At 37.0% G+C, this 10,950-nt stretch overlaps 1 pseudogene; it reads left to right on the forward strand.

The window, feature by feature from the left end:
• The first annotated feature begins 7,720 nt into the window (after positions 1-7,720).
• LOC149811926 (proteasome subunit beta type-7-B pseudogene) lies at positions 7,721-8,329 on the forward strand (annotated as a pseudogene).
• Positions 8,330-10,950: the final 2,621 nt, after the last annotated feature.

Raw genomic sequence — 10,950 nt, forward strand, 5'->3', positions numbered from 1 at the left:
GCACCATTGCATTGAAAGATCAACCCTTGTGTTGGTCTTATCTTCCAAAAATAGGTCTCGAATCTTGTGTTGATCATATTTTCCAAAAATGGTTTTTTAAACCGTCACATTTAAAGATCCAACCCTTGCGTTGATCTTATCTTCCAAAATAGGTTATAAATCATTACATTTAAAGATCAATCCTTGCATTGGTCTTATCTTCCAAAAATGGGTTTTAAATCATTATATTCAAAGATCAACTCTTGTGTTGGTCTTATCCTCCAAGATTGGTTTTTAAACATTATCTTCAAAGATCAACCCTTATGTTGATCTTATTATCAGTTTCAAACTGTTATTTTTAGAAATCAAATCTGTTGTTGATCTTCTTTTTCAAAAATTAGATTTTCAAACCATTGCCTCCAAAAATTGACCCTCATAATGATCTCTCATGTTTGATTTGAAGGATCAGTTCTCGCACTGATCATTCTTCTTACAGTAGATTTTCTTCCCAAAAATGATTTTTCACTTGTCTTTAAATGAACAATTTCCTTCGAAGATCCCATATGCAGGTAGGATCAGAAAAACTCCTTTTTCTCAAATCTTATAAATTTTCAGTTAATTTTTGGTATTTTTATCTGTTTCATTCATTTTATTCATATTTTATCAAGTTTACATCAATTTTATCAAGTTTTATCAAATATTTCCTCAAATTCCATTAAATTTTATCAATTCTTTTACCCTTTCAGGTTAATAGATAAACCCGATGCCTCTTTCCCATGAGGTATTTCCTTTATTCTTTCCCCCCCCCCCCCCTCAGGTTAAGGGATAAACCTGACCCTCATTATCCGAGGTGTTTCCCATTCAGGATAAAGGATAATCCTGAAACCCCTCGTAGGAGCCACAATGCTACCTATGAGGATTCTTTCGTAAATACAAGTTTTGCCAATCTTTATTGATTTTCTAGATTTATATCAATTTCCCTTCATTAAATTTTCTCAAATTCTATCTTTTTTTTTCCATTCAGGATAAGGGATAATCCTGAAACCCCTCATAGGAGCAACAGTTCTACCAGTGAGAATTCTTTTCCAAAATAAATTCTCAAATAAATTCCTTTTCTTCTTCTCTATGTTTATAAATTTTATTCTTTCTCCCCTTTCAGGTTAAGGGGTAAACCTGAATCATTCCTTTCTAAATTCTCATCAAGTGTCTATTCCATTTTCCCTTCAGGATAAGGGAAAATCCTGAAAACACCGACAATCATTCTCGCTCAATTCTCAAGTATCTTAGAATGTCGGTGTCCCTTCTCCTTCAAATCTCCGCCAGAAAACCTAGTACTCACACTGAGGCTTTTTTTTGAAAAATCCAGTACTCATACAGGTAAGCCTAGCACTCGTGCTAATGTCTGGCTGACCGATCAGTTAGCCTCTCAGGATCAGTATTTGCACTAACCCTTCATCAAAAGTCAAAGCTCTAAATCCAATTTTGATCTTCGGGTTATTCAAATCTCAATTTCAAGCTTTCAGGTCACAATCTTTCCTCAATTTTCCTCAAATTCTGTCAATCTCTATCCCTTCTCATCAACTCTCCTTTGAGATTCGAGTTTCGACTCGAACTTCCAACTCTTTCCTTGAGATTCGAGCCTTGACTCGAATTTTCCAACTTTCCTTTGAAGATTTGGGTCTTAACTCGAGTATTCTTTCCTTTAAAAAACTGAACTTCCAAGTTTTCCTTCCAAGTTCGAGCCCTAACTCGAACTTTCCTGCTTTCCTTTGAAAATTTGGGTTTTATCTCAAGTTTTCTTGCCTTCAATAAATAAACCTTCAAAATTTTGATTTGAGCCCTGACTCGAACTTTCCTATTTTTCCTTCAAAACATTTAGATTTTATCTCAAGTTTTCTTGCCTTCAGTAAATGAACCTTCAAAGTTTTGATTCAAGCCCTGGCTCGAACTTTCCTGCTTTCCTTTGAAGATTTGAGTTTTATCTCGAGTTTTCTTGCCTTTCAATAAATAGTTTTCCTTTGAGATTCGAGCCTCGATTCAAACCCTCCAATTTCCCTTTGAAGACTAGAGTTTCTACTCGATTTTTCTTGTTTTCCTTGTAAAAACCTGAGTCCTAATTCGGTTGGTTTTTCAAAACCAAATTCCGAGTTAGGCTTACCTTCAAAATCTAGTTTTATGTCAAGCTTACTTTCAGAACTTTAAATTCACATTTACCTTCAGAATTCAGCCTCATGTTGGATTCCTCCTCAGAATCCCACTGATATGTCAAAATTCGATGTTAAGCAAAGGTTTCGTCATCAAGGATTTCAGGAATATATTGCCAACTTGCCATAAAATAGTTGTTGATCTCAAACTTTTATTACATAAAGAATTTCCTCAAATCTCCTCAGTATTCCTTCCAAAAGGGTGAAGCTTCTGTGAAGAAAGGCTCAAACTCCAAATTTTCTGTTGGTCAACCAAAAGGATGAAGAAAAATCTTTGACATGACCGGTGAAGGAAATATTCAATGATGCTGAAGAGCCATAAATGAGCTGATATTGATCATAGCTATGGCACATTCTTAAAGATTATTCTTTGGCAGTAAGACAGTAGAAATATCTTGGGTAGTAAAAAAAGAGAGAAGAACCTACCCAATCCATGTTTCCTTATTACATTTAAAGCTGCAATCAAATATCCGCAAAAGGGATCTCTCAATTGTCGTCAAGATGAAGGCGAATTAAATGAGTAGACCCCCGGAGCCAAAGAAGATTTGAAACATCTCCAAGATGACGGAGTTTGTGATGGATCCTTCCAGGGAAAGTTCAGATCACCGTCGAGATAAAGGCGAGTGTGATGAGTCTACCGACAAACCCTAAAAGATATTTGATTTCTGCTATCACCTAAAGACCTTTTTTGAGCCAATATCATCAATAGAATCCCTGAGATAAATGAAGGATCGGAACATCTCCAAGATGAAGGAGTTTGTGACATACCCTTCTCTGAAAAAGAGAGAAAAGTCAGGACATCTCCAAAATGAAGGATGATGTAAAAGCCCAAGAAAGCCTCATGACTCAAAAGAATGCAAAAAGATCATCATGGGAAAATGCCCAAGATATCAAACTACCCAAACTACAAAGAATCTTCTTTATCTATGTGAAATTCTTCTATCAATGTCTTTTCATTCAATTTCTTTTATGAAGCTAAGAATATTTCATCTTCTTTCATATCAAGGAAATTGATAGCATCCTTGAAGAAAACCAACAACTAAATTTGACTTTTGATCCTGGATTCTATAGAGTTAACCTAGTTGGGGGTAATACTCTAGGTGGAAGAGGGAACATCTTTCAAAAGTGCTCACCTTAAAATTACCTTGAAACAACTATAAATTTTATCATTTTGGCAAAATCTTCCTGCTTTCTTGATAAGAAATAATAACTTAACATCTGTTTGATACATCTTGGTGTTGCCTTTTCCTTCTTTTGCATAGTCGAAAGAGTTGCCTTCCCCTCTTTCATAAGAGTTGCCTTCTCCATCTTTCACTTTGTCGAGAGACTTGCCTTCTCCTTGATAAAAGGATTGCCTTCTTTGTCTTTCGTTTGTCGAGAGACTCGCCTTTTCCTTGATAAAAGGATTGCTTTCTTCGTCTTTCGTTTGTCGAGAGACTCGCCTTCTCCTTGATAAAAGGATTGCCTTCTTCGTCTTTCGCTTTGTCGAGAGACCCGCCTTCTCCTTGATTAAAGGATCGCTTTCTTCGTCTTTCGCTTTGTCGAGAGACTCGCCTTCTCCTTGATTAAAGGATCGCCTTCTTCGTCTTTCGCTTTGTCGAGAGACTCGCCTTCTCCTTGATAAAAGGATCGCCTTCTTCGTTTTTCGCTTTGTCGAGAGACTCGCCTTCTCCTTGATAAAAGGATCACCTTCTTCGTCTTTCGCTTTGTCGAGAGACTCGCCTTCTCCTTGATAAAATGATTGTCTTCTTCGTCTTTCGCTTTGTCAAGAGACTCGCCTTCTCCTTGATAAAAGGATCGCCTTCTTCGTCTTTCGCTTTGTCGAGAGACTCGCATTTTCCTTGATAAAATGATTGCCTTCTTCGTCTTTCGCTTTGTCGAGAGACTCGCCTTCTCCTTGATAAAAGGATCGCCTTCTTTGTCTTTCGCTTTGTCGAGAGACTCGTCTTCTCCTTGATTAAAGGATTGCCTTCTTCGTCTTTCGCTTTGTCGAGAGACTCGCCTTCTCCTTGATAAAAGGATCGCCTTCTTCGTCTTTCGCTTTGTCGAGAGACTCGCCTTCTCCTTGATTAAAGGATTGCCTTCTTCGTCTTTCGCTTTGTCGAGACTCGCCTTCTCCTTGATAAAAGGATCGCCTTCCTCGTCTTTTGCGTTGTCAAAAGATTTGCCTTTCTCCTTTATTAAATGATCACCTTTCTCGTCTTTTGCTTTGTCAAGAGACATGCCTTCTCCTTACCAAAAGGATTGCCTTCTTCATATTTTACATTTTGCCTTCTCCTTGCCAAAAGGATTGCCTTCTTTATATTTTACATTTTTCCTTCTCCTTACCAAAAGGATTGCCTTCTTCATATTTTACATCTTGCCTTCTCCTTGTCAAAAGGATTGTCTTCTTCATATTTTACATTTCACTTTCTCCTTGCCAAAAGTATTGCCTTCTTCATATTTCACATTTCACCTTCTCCTTACTATTGCCATCTTCGTCGCCATCTTCATATTTTTCTTTTACCTTCTCCTGTCCAAAGGATTTGCCCTCTTCCATCTTTTTTTGCCTTGTCAAGAGATTCGTCTCCTTGATAAAAGGTTCGCATTATTCATCTTTCACCCCATCGAAAGATTCGCCTCCTGTTACCTTATTCATCGTTCATTTTTTCTCACATCTCCTTATTTTCCATCTCTCACATTCCATAAGAGTTGCCTCATTCAGCTGAAGTATCTCTCCTATCCCATCACGATTTCGAGAAATCCGTATGGTTGTTCCCACTCAGGTTAAGGGTCAAACCTGTATTTCCTGCGAGAGGTCGTCAATTTTAAAAGCTGATTCAGTCTCAGCAATGAGACTCCCAAGTTCACCCCTTTTTCAAAGCTTTAGGGAACCCTATTTCCTTTCTCCTTTCGCAAACCCCTTTCGGATTTGTTCGTCCAAACTCCGAAAGTCCCATCATAGTCTCTTCACACGAGTATTCCATATGGTCGTCCCCTTCAGGTTAAGGGTTAAGCCTGAACCTCGTACCCTCGAGGTGTCTTCCTTTTCAGGTTTTGGTTAAACCTGAATATCGTTCCAACGAGTTTCACTCGTTTCCACGAGGTGTTTTCCTCCAATCCCATCATGGTTCTTCCCATCGAGGAATCCATGCCTTGTATATCCATCTAGGACAAGATCTTGCTTGAGCTTCATCTCATGAGGCGTTTTCTCAAAAATGTCCCATCAAGGTCATCATATAATTCCTTCCCCATTCAGGTTATTTTGAGATATATTCGTCCCATCCATGTTAAGGGCTAAACCTGAGTCATTCTGAAAAGCTGATTTTGTCTCACCCATGAGACTTAATCAAAATTCTTATCTTTCATCATTTCGGGATCTTCACCCAAAACCCCATCACGATTTCCTCATTTTCTACTCAGTCATATCACTTTCGAGGATTTCGTCTTCCAAAAGTCATTCAAGGATAAAGTTTTAAACCTGAAAAACCATGTCTTTCAAATAAATTCTTCCACACCCAGTTCAGATCTGCTGACTGGGGCATTTTTTTCAAAATTTGGAGTGTTTTCTTTGCCACTAAGCTCGGCTTTCAACCGGCTTAGTAGTAAAGAGAGGCATCTGTGAACACCCCAAATTTTTCAAAATCTTTTAAATATTCCCCTTTTGCCCCTGATTTCATTTTCTGGGTAATTGAGTCACTTTTTAATATATAAATCCCATTTATTTCTCAAGTTTTCTGAAATTAAATTCATTTCATATATTTTACTCAATTTCGGATTCAGATAAAAGATTCAAATCTGAGCTTCGTTGTCCAATGTTTAAAATCAAATTCTCGAAATTTTCAAAATAACTTTTGAAAGGCTCAGACACTTCGTCCGGTATCCGCTTGGACCCATCGTATTATATTCCTCGATTCGAGGTTTAAAACCTGAATATTTTCTCAAAACTTGGGTCCAAACCCATTTTCTGAAGAAATTTCCCCAAAACGGCCTGAAATTCTCGGAAAAACAATGTTTTGTAAATATTTCTCAGAAAAATACAAAAATTTAGTGTTTAAACTTTGTTTAAAATCTTAGTTTTCTATTACAAAAATACAAAAAAATGGAAAAACAATACAAAAATCAAAAAAATTAAGGAAAGCAAATGGTTTTAAAACTTGAAAAATTGAATTTTGCCAAAAACCTCCTTTTGAACCATTTTTTTACAAAAGTTCTTTCAAGGGGGCCTTTTTTTGGAAAATTGGAAAAGAGGCAACGGCCTCTTTTCCGCACACTTTCCCTCTCAGTCCTACCCTCCATCTTGAAACAACTTCTTCTCCCTCAACCTCTCATCTTCAACCAACAACCTCTCTCTCAAAGGCTCCTCTTCTTCTTTAAAAAGGGGAGCACGCGAGAGGAGAGGGGGGCACAACTTACCTATCCACTGATTCTTCCCGAACCCCCTTCGACTCTCTTCTCCTTCTCCTCCCTCTTTGATCATCCCTTGATCTTTTCCACGAATCCCTTCTCCTTCCAGAAGCCCTGCAGCTTCAGAAATCAAGAATCAAGAAGACGACTGTCATGGTAGCCGAATCAAGGTAAAAGCTCTCCTCTCTCTTCCGGATTCCTACAAAACAGAGGTAAATCTCCATTCATTTTTTTTCCTTTCTTTTGTTCATAGATTTCTTTGATCTTCACGGTTTGTAATGCATATTTATAGTTTAATTTTCTTTTCTTTTCTTTTCTTTTCTTTTCTTCTCTTTTTTTTCTTTCTTCTTTTTTCTGCTTTCAATATCATTGACGCATCAGGGATGGTTTTGGATGGCTTATGACGATTTCAATCCATTCTGTGCAAAAGTAATCGGGACACCCCATTCCAACATAGCTTTACCTTCTATCTTCCTTCTGTATTTTCTTTTCATAATTGTCTGGTTGTGACCATTCTTGGCTTTGGCATTATCAGATTAATTGATTTCCCCTTTTCTTTTCTTTTCTTTTCTCTCGTTATCATATTTCTATTTATGAATGTTGTTTTACTTTATATTTTAACATTTTAGTCACTCGATGATTCATTCATCCCTGGTTTTTGAACTCTGCACAGTTGACGACCCATCTTAAGGTCATCACCGTGTTTCTTATTCTGTAATGCGTTTTGGTCAGTTAAATGCCAAGTTTGTAGTATCAGTGTTTTCCTTCTCCAAGTAACATTCTGCAGCACCTGCGGCGCCGCTGTTTAGTTTTATCCAAACATCCCCACATCTTATTGACTTCTCATTTTAAAATGTCCCAAGATCCTCGTTTTTTTGAGATCAGAATAATCGGGGATCATAGTTCACCAGCAGGACTGGATTGAAGAAAGTCGATCCATCTTCATTTGTTCATCGATCCTCCTGGAACAAGAAAGATTCAAATAAATCTTGGACTGCTTGGTGTTATTTTGCGTTCAACTCCCATCAAAGGTACAAACAAAGTAGGTAACGTTCTGATTCTTTGTTAAGTCCATGATTTTTGTAATGGTTCTGTGTAAGAATTTCGAATAGTAGATTGTATATAGTTTCTTTCTCACTAAAAAAAAAACAATGCAATGGATGGCACCCAACATATACTGTTGTGAAGTGAAAAAATTTTGCTGTTGATACAGAGTCCGTAACAGAAATGATTAGTTCCCAGCTAGTTTTGCACAGCTCTGCAACTGCTGATATAGAATCCAGGGTTGTCAGTGCCCTCACTATTCTGAAATTTCACTTGGTTATATTAGTACTGTTTTGTTACTTGGTAGTGTTGATGCCACAAAACCATACTTGTACACTATATACCCTCATGGTTCAACTAACACCCTTCCCTGTGCAACAATGGGTTCCGGGTCACTTGCAGCAATGGCAATGTTTGCATGAAGAATACTTGAGGAAGCACCAATTGCCAAATCCCCATACATATCTCAATTCAGGAGGTTATTTTTCTAAGAAGGGTGGTACTGTGGTATCATCAACAAAGATGAATCCATTGAAAGGGTTGGTGGAAATTACTGAAGGAGATGCAATGGAAGAATGGGATGATAAGCATTCAGTCCTCGAGATATTCAAAACAAAGACTATTTCAATTACAAGTAATCAATATTTTGGCATTCTTTGGCCAACCTTGTTTCTTTTTTTATTTATTTATGCTGTTAATAACTGGATTTAGGTTGATAGATCCTATTCTTTAAATAATGTTTTCATTTGTGCTGAATTAATGTTTCTCAGAGGAATGCCTTACCCCTTTCTTTTCTAAATGTCTACACCATCACTTGCTACAAGTGGCAGCTTACACAGTAGCAGCACTCCCTATCCCAGCTCCATTTTCAAAATTCCTCTCTGCTGCAACCCTGCATATGCTTACAGCTGCCCATCCCCCACAGCACCTATATATTTTGTGATTATAAATCACTTATTATGGCATATACATCGAGAATACTACCACTGTAAATACCTTCCTTCCATTTCGTTCACACACTCAACACTTTATACCCATGATGTAGCACATGATGGCATCATTCATAAATTTAGAACTTAAATTTCCTCTATAGGCTTTCTCGTACCTTGCACATGTCCTGTTCATTCCATCACATGAGCACATTCACCCCCTAAAGGTATGCATCCAAGCAGTATGATCATGCTTGAAGAATCAGCATTTTCCTGCATATATTTTGAAATTAGACCTATTATCATCTCTTCTTTTGCTTGTTGCAAATTCTTATCATCACTTGCTGACAAAATGAATCACTGCATTGTCATGATTCCTTTCCCCATCTCACTGCAATACATGCAGACATTCACCGTCAGGTTCCAGCCATCTCCCATATTTGCAGCAATGGTCGTTCCTATGCCACACTACTTACCATCTATCCTACTAACCATTTCCCTTGTGCTTCCTGTGCATACAGGAGCACAGCAGTCCAACGGTTGCTGTAATTCACAACACCCTCATGGCATTCCCTTCACCAACAGTTTCATAACAATGTTTCCTAGATATTCACTTAGGCTACCTTCATTTCATTCCATACACTTGTGGCACATGTTATAGCCTTAGCCCACCTACAGTTCACTTCATTTATTGTCCATAGTTGGCAGCATCCAGAATAGTACTTTCTACCATATTTTTGTGCCTTCATCATACATTTTTCACCAATTCCATGATAACACTCAGTTAGGCTACACACACAACACTTGCATATTCAACCTAGCTGAACATCACCACTTATTGTTATCCCTCAATATCATTTGGTACTTTCCCTTACAGTAGCATTTTTTTTTCTTCATTTCACCCTGTCTCATATCTTCATCCCCCCATATATTGCTACCTCTTGCTGTAACCCCACAGCCCCCACATAGTCATCACACATTCACTCTACATCCATGTTATATATATATATATATATATATATATATATATATATATATATATATATATATATATATATATATATATATATATATATATATATATACATATACATATATACATACATATATGAACACCTTAATGGTTACCCTTCTTTGGATCATCAATGCAGTTCATTGGGTATTAAGCATAAGGTAGGTATACGAGTGTCTCATCGCTTTCATCTCTGAAATCCATGTGATACATGCCATTTCTCTTCTATTTTCCATACTAACCAAGTGTTTTGCAGGGAATATATGGAAAATATCATTACTTGGGGCATTGTAACTTCAATTTTAAATGTTGTAATAAGTTAGATCTTAATGAGAATTTATATCTCTAGCTTAGATAGAATGAATGAGCATTGTAAATATCATGAATTGCTTGTTTTTATGCATTTTGCCTTTATTTCTCAAATTTTCACAAATGGCAACACGAATGGCACGTGCACCATTTCGTAAGAGGTAATTAATCCTAAGTTGATGATTTACATCAATGGCCATAGTCAGGATGTAAACAAGACTTAGGATTTTTATCTTTTATAAAATAACACTGGATCCACACTGGATCATTTTCAAAGATCATCATATTTTCCTCAAAATAATTTTCTCTTTTATCAGAATTTAATTTAAAATTAATTCAATATATATACCAATGGCTTGGAAATGCTTGGGAGAGAAAGGTTTAGAATGGTTGACAAATCTTTTTAATTTGATTTGGCGAACAAATAAGATGCCTAATGAGTGGAGGAAGAGTACTTTGGTGCCTTTATATAAGAATAAGGGTGATATACAAGATTGCACAAACTATCAGGGTATAAAACTCATGAGTCATACTATGAAACTTTGGGAGAGGGTGATTGAGTCTAGGTTGAGGAAGGTTGTCACGATATCGGAGAATCAATTTGGTTTTATGCCTGGAAGATCAACTATGGAAGCTATACATCTTCTTAGACAACTTATTGAAAGATATAGAGAGAGGAACTAAGATTTGCATATGGTTTTTATTGATTTAGAGAAGGCATACGATAGAGTACCTAGAGACGTTCTCTGGTGGACAATGATAAAGAAAGGTGTTTCTCTCAAGTACATTAGTATAATTAAAGATATGTATGAAGGAGTAGTAACCAATGTCCGCACTTGTGGAGGGGTGACAACCAATTTTTCGATAACGGTTGGGTTACATCAAGGATCTGCTTTAAGCCCTTTCCTATTTGCGATAGTGATGGATGAGCTTACGAGATCAATTCAAGAAAATGTACCGTGGTGTATGTTGTTTGTTGATGATATTGTTTTGATTGATGAGTCTAGAGCTGGGGTTAATGCTAAGTTAGAATTATGGAGACAGACATTGGAAGCTAGAGGTTTTAAGTTGAGTAAGAGTAAGACTG

This window comes from Nuphar pumila, chromosome 17 (assembly GCF_984573655.1).
Source record: "Nuphar pumila chromosome 17, dmNupPumi1.hap1.1, whole genome shotgun sequence".
Classification (NCBI taxonomy): Eukaryota; Viridiplantae; Streptophyta; class Magnoliopsida; order Nymphaeales; family Nymphaeaceae; genus Nuphar; species Nuphar pumila.